This window comes from Cucurbita moschata, unplaced genomic scaffold, assembly GCF_002738365.1.
Source record: "Cucurbita moschata cultivar Rifu unplaced genomic scaffold, Cmos_1.0 Cmo_Scf00042, whole genome shotgun sequence".
NCBI classification, from domain to species: domain Eukaryota; kingdom Viridiplantae; phylum Streptophyta; class Magnoliopsida; order Cucurbitales; family Cucurbitaceae; genus Cucurbita; species Cucurbita moschata.
In genome coordinates this window covers 1,282,495-1,288,579 of record NW_019268558.1, presented here as the reverse complement: position 1 = coordinate 1,288,579, position 6,085 = coordinate 1,282,495, and positions in this window count along the sequence as shown.

The window sequence follows — 6,085 nt, the reverse complement described above, 5'->3', positions numbered from 1 at the left end:
ACATTATGGGGTTCCGCTGACCTCCGGACGTTGCTACAGATTAGCTTAACCAGAGGGTCCAGGGGGTGTGCGAGCGCCCTGGGGATTCACACTCGCACGTGTGAGTCGTGTGTAGGGAAGTACTACACATCCAATTTTTCTGAGACTGGAGGCCACCCCTAAGATGATTAGAGATAGGTCCCTAAATCATGATTGCATGTGCTTGCATTTGCATGGCCCCCTATAGTGGGGCCATTTACTGAGTATTCTTTGAAATACTCAGGCTATGTGCCAATCATTTTTCAGGTAAAGGCAATGCGCACTTGTACGGAGGACGGTGGCATCGCGAGCAGAGACTGTGGCACGTGCATAGGGTAGACTCATATTTAAATTTCTAGTCTTAAGTTAGAATAGGTTGTTTTGCATTTCATTGTTTTAAATTATTTTGTATTTGTTTTTGTTTTCTCTAAATTTCAGTATTTCATATTTAAACCCGTAAGACCATGGTTGTGTTTTCCAGAGAAGAAGTTATTTTAAACGTTTTTTATGAAGTTTACGTTATCAATTATGTTCATGTAAAAGTTATATTTCCGTATTATAGATGAGCATGAGACGTTAGTAGCGACTCTAAGTATGTGGAAATTTAGGGTCGTTACAGTTGATATCAGACCTCTAGGTTTTAGATTCGGTAGACTAGCCTACAATGTAGGCTTGGCACGTTCCATGGTCCCAACGTCGATGCCCCATCACCGTCAGGTACGCCTTGCACAAGATAAGAAAAGAGAAACGTTTTCAAACTCGCATGCATTTTTATGTTAATGTTACTGAAATTGTTGTTATATTTCACGTATTTATTTAAGAGCATGATGTGATGTGTTGCATGCTGAGTGATTTTGTTTGCAATATGATGTGAACTTAGTAGATGTGATGCATAGCATAATTTCATAGGTAATGAGCCTTAGACGTAAGAGATGTTATCTTGGTTTCTAGAACCATGTTGCCTAGACCATGCAAAAGAGTAAGACGAGGAAGGAGACGACCTCCTATTAGAGATAGAGGACGAGGTGAGGCTGAAGAGAGCCCACCTCCAAAGGGATCAGAGACAGGGTTTGAATTAGAACCCTTATTGTATGTATGGTCGACAAGCAGCCCTGAGAGGGTAGACGTAGTAACTAAGGATAGAGTAAAGAATGACCAAGCAATAGTAGCCGACCAAGCTCTAAGCGTAGTCTTGATAGTAGTAAAGATGACCGACTTCAACTTAGTACTAGGTATGGATTGACAAGCTGCAAACCATGCTATTATAGAATGTCGCAAAAAAAAAAAAAGTGATTATTCTCACCATCGGTGGGACCTAGCTTTAAATTTAAAGGCACAAATACCGAGACAACCCCAAAGGTAGTCTCGATGATGAAAGCAAAGAGATTAGTCCAACAATGCAGTTGGACTATATTAGCATGTGCCGTAGACGTAAGAGAAAAAGAAAAGACCCTAGAAAACGTGTCCACCGTAAATGAGTTCCCAAATGTGTATCCGGATGACCTACCTGGAATACCCCCTTCTCGAGCGGTCGACTTAATCATCGAACTCGAGCCGAGAACTGGGCCTATTTCTAAAGCACCCTATTGCATGGCACTAGCAGAGTTGAAAGAACTCGAGGCGCAATAACAAGACTAACGAGATAAAGGGTTCATTCGACCTAGCATATTTCTCTAGGGTGCGCCAGTGTTGTTTGTTCAGAAGAAAGATGTATCGATGCGTTTGTGCATCGATTACAGAGAGTTAAATAGGAGAACCATAAAGAACAAATACCCTCTGCCTAGAATAGAAGACTTACTCGATCAACTAAGAGAAGCGACGATATTTTCTAAGATAGACCTGCGGTCAGGTTATCATTAAATAAAGAGTAAAGAAAAAGACGAACCAAATACAGCATTTAGGACAAGGTATGATCGCTATAGGTTCGTGGTATGTCATTTAGCCTCACCAATGCTCCAGCTGTGTTAACGGAGTTAATGAACCAAGTGTTCAAGGATTGTCTAGACACTTTTGTGATTGTGCTCATTGATGACATCCTAGTGTACTCGAAAACAGACTTGGAACACCAGGAACACCTCTGAAAAGTCCTAGCCACCCTAAGAGAGAACAAGTTGTATGCCAAGTTCTCAAAGTGTGAATTTTGGTTACGATAAGTCTCTTTCCTAGGATATGTGGCGACAAAGGACGGAGTATCTATAGATCCTACTAAGGTCAAAGCAGTCACGAAGTAGGAACGCCTAACTTCGGTAACATCAATACAGAGTTTCTTGGGACTAGTAAGATACTATCGAAGGTTCGTGTAGGACTTCGCTAGAATAGCCTCGCCTTGACACAGCTAACGAGAAAAGGGTTACCATGTATATGAAATGATGCTTGTGAGGCAAGCTTCCAAAACCTAAAAGAGAGATTGGTAACCGTCCCGGTACTCACGGTACCCGAGATCTCAAAAGAGGTCGTAATCTATAGTGATGCCTTCAAAGAATGGACTAGGATGTGTGTTAATGCAACACGTTAAAGTTGTTGCATACGCGTCCTGTCAACTAAAAGAATACGAAGATAATTACCCTACCCATGACCTGGAGTTGGCCACTGTAGTGTTCACGCTGAAAATTTGGTGACACTACCTATATGGAGAGAAAATTCAAAGTTTAACCGACCACAAGATTTTAAATATTTCTTCACCTAAAAGAGTTAAATTTGAGACAGAGAAGGTGGTTAGAATTGGTGAAGGACTACGATGTAGATATCCAGTACCACCCTGGAAAAGCAAATGTGGTCGCAGACGCTTTGAGTAGAAAGGCAGCCCACTCTTCGGCCCTCATTACGAGGGAAGTAAGGGTACAAAGAAAATTCAAGGGAGCCAACATAGTTGTAGCGACCGAGAGAGTCATGGCACAACTGGCCCGACTTATAGTGCAACCTACACTTAGGCAAAGAATGGTTACCTCCCAACAAGAGGATCCAAACCTACCGAAAGTCTTAAGCCAGCAAGCTGAGAGTCTAGTAATGGATTCTCAAAGACCTTAGATGAAGGGCTATTGTATCAGGGATGCCTATATGTCTCGACAATAGAGGAGCTAAGGAAAGAAATACTAACGAAGCTCACAACTCGCCATTTGCCATGCACCCAGGAGATACAGTGATGAATTTAAAACAACACTTTTGGTGGAAGAGCATGAAGAGGGACATGACCGAGTTTGTGAGCAAGTGCTTAGTTTGTCAACAATTGAAAGCTCCTAGATTAAAGGCGGCGGGGTTGTTGCAGCCCCTAAGCACACTAGAGTGGAAGTGGGAAAACATAGCAATGGACTACATAGTAGGATTACCCAAAACGCTTAAAGGCTATACAATGATAGGGTAGTTGTCGATGGGTTGATCAAGTCGGCACACTTCCTACCTGGGAAAACAACATATACAGTTGACAATTGGGCACAACTGTATGTGAAAGATATAGTAAGATTACATGGAGTCCCAATTTATAGTGTCAGGTCGGGACCCATGCTTTACATCAACGTTCTAGCTCGGACTTCAAAAAGCGCTAGGTACCCGCCTCGACTTTAGTACCGCTTTCCACCCCGAGCATTTAAACCAACTTCTACAGGACATGTTACGCGCTTGCGTACTAGATTTTAAGGAAAGTTGGGATTCCAAACTCCACCTCATGGAATTCTCGTATAATAACAATTTCCAAGCAACTATTGAAATGACACCGTTTGAGGCCCGATACGAAAAACGGTGTAGGTTCCCACTATGCTGGGACGAAGTAGGCGAGAGAGAGTTAGTAGGACCCGATTTGGTTCGACTCACCAATGAGGCTGTCCAGAAAATTCGAGCAAGGATGCGTATCGCTCAAAGTAGACAGAAAAATCTACGCCGATGTAATGCGTAGAAGCCTGGAGTTTGAGATAAGGGACCCAGTATTTCTCAAGGTTGCACCTATGAAAGGTGTCTTGAGATTCAGACATAAGGGCAAGTTAAGTCCTAAATTCATTGGACCATTCGAGATCCTAGAGCGAGTTGGTCCAATAGCGTATAAGTTAGCCCTACCTCCAGCCCACTTAGGAGTGCACGATGTATTTCACGTGTTGAGGCTGAGGAAGTACATTACGAAACCTATCCACGAAATAGACTACGGACCACTCCAACTTAATGAAGATCTGAGCTACGAGGAAAAACTAGTAAAAATCTTAGCTAGAGAAGTAAAAACCTTACGCAACAGGAATATTGCGTTCGTTAAGGTACTGGGGCGGAATCACCACAGCGAGGAAGCCATGTGGGAGAGTGATGACGAAATAAGAGAAAAATACCCCGAGCTAGTACAAGAGTTTGAGACATTTGAGGACGAAAGTTCTTTTTAGGGGTAGATAATGTAACGACCCGGGAAAGAAAGAAAAAAAAATATATATATATACATATAATAAAAAGTAAATAAAAAAAAATTTAAAAAAAAATTAAAAAACTCAGTCACCGGAAAACCCGCGAGTTTTCCTGAGTCCGCTGAGTTTCGCAGAACCCACGTGAAACGACGGCCACAGCACGCCCAGCCCACAGCCCACGACACCCAGCATCTTCAGAACACCTGCAAAGGGAGAAGAGAGAAAAATTTTGAGAGAGAGAGAGAGAGATTTCGGACAAACGTCGGCGAGTGTCCAGTTTCTCCGACGAGCCCTCAAACCACCCTCAAACCGACACCAAACGACCTGTTACCACCATAAGAAGGATCCCTAACGAAAGCACAATGACTCAGGGTGCGTTTTGTGTTATTTCGTAAGCGTCGTCGTTGGTAACCGAGGTCAAAAAATTAGGTTTCTTAATCGATTCTTAGATCTGTGGCTTTTAGGAGCTTTTAGGCCGCAAAACTCCCAGAAAAGAAAGAAGGACGACGAACAAAGAGGAAAAGGAAAGGAAGAGGACCGAAATCGGCAACGAAAACGCCGCGGGAAGGAGAGAGAAAGCTCGATGGAAAATCGACCGAAGTCGGGTAAGGAAGACGAGATCCACGGATCCGGGTCAACCCGAACCCAGAACTCGGGAGAGCCAGTCCGTTCCTCCATTGGCCTCTGCCTTCGACTCCGCCCAACTACAGCGGCCCAAACCTCAAACTGGCCCAGAAGCTACGGTTCAGTTGAACCAACCCAGACTAGACCCACGGTCCACTTGAGCCGGCCTGCAAACCAAACACTTGCAGCCCAACCTAGTAAGCCGAGGCCCAACGATTAGTCTTGGCCCAGTAGCCTTCCACAGCCCGCGACCCGAACCACGACCCGAACCGGACTGCGACCCGCGCTTTGACCCGACACTACTGCTCGATGTGGCTCTCTCTACTGCTACCACGTGTCACACAGCGGCGCAGGCAGTCCCTCGGCTGGGCGCAAACGGCTCTGGCTCCCTCCGGTGACGCTCCGGCGGCTCCTCCGTTGGCTCCAGTGGCTGTTCAGCTCAGCTCACTTGTTTTCAGCCCGGTTTCCACTGTTCCGACCCTCCCGAATCTGTTTTTGGCCTCGATTAAGGTATCCGAGGCCGTTTCAAAGCCGTATTTCACATTTATTAAATTATAGGTAAATTAATTGTGAAATACTAACGAAAAGTGGTGGACGGTGTGATAGGAAACAAACTTCGGGGACGTAGGAAGCAACTCTCATGGAACGGGAGCTTACGTTTAGCTATTTAGGGAGTACTTCGGCCAAGGCCAACCAAGTAAGTGGTCTTACTATAGGATAGGCTAAAAATTGTATAAGTTATGATGATGTATGAACTATGTCGTACGATGCGGCGTATGAGTTATGATGATTTATGAGTTATGATGATGTGTGGGTTACGATACTTGATGATGTGCACAGTATATATATATTTTGATGAATGACGTACTTGATATGTTTGATGCACTTTGTGGCAATATGATGAGTATGATGATTGCGTGATGTTTACTTAATATGATGATGTTTTCCATATTGAGCATGCTATATGATGATGAGTGCCATATTGCATCATGTCGTTAGATCGACATAGGACACAACCCTAAGAGCGTGAAAATGATATTAATATAAATATCCACGAGTATGTGTTA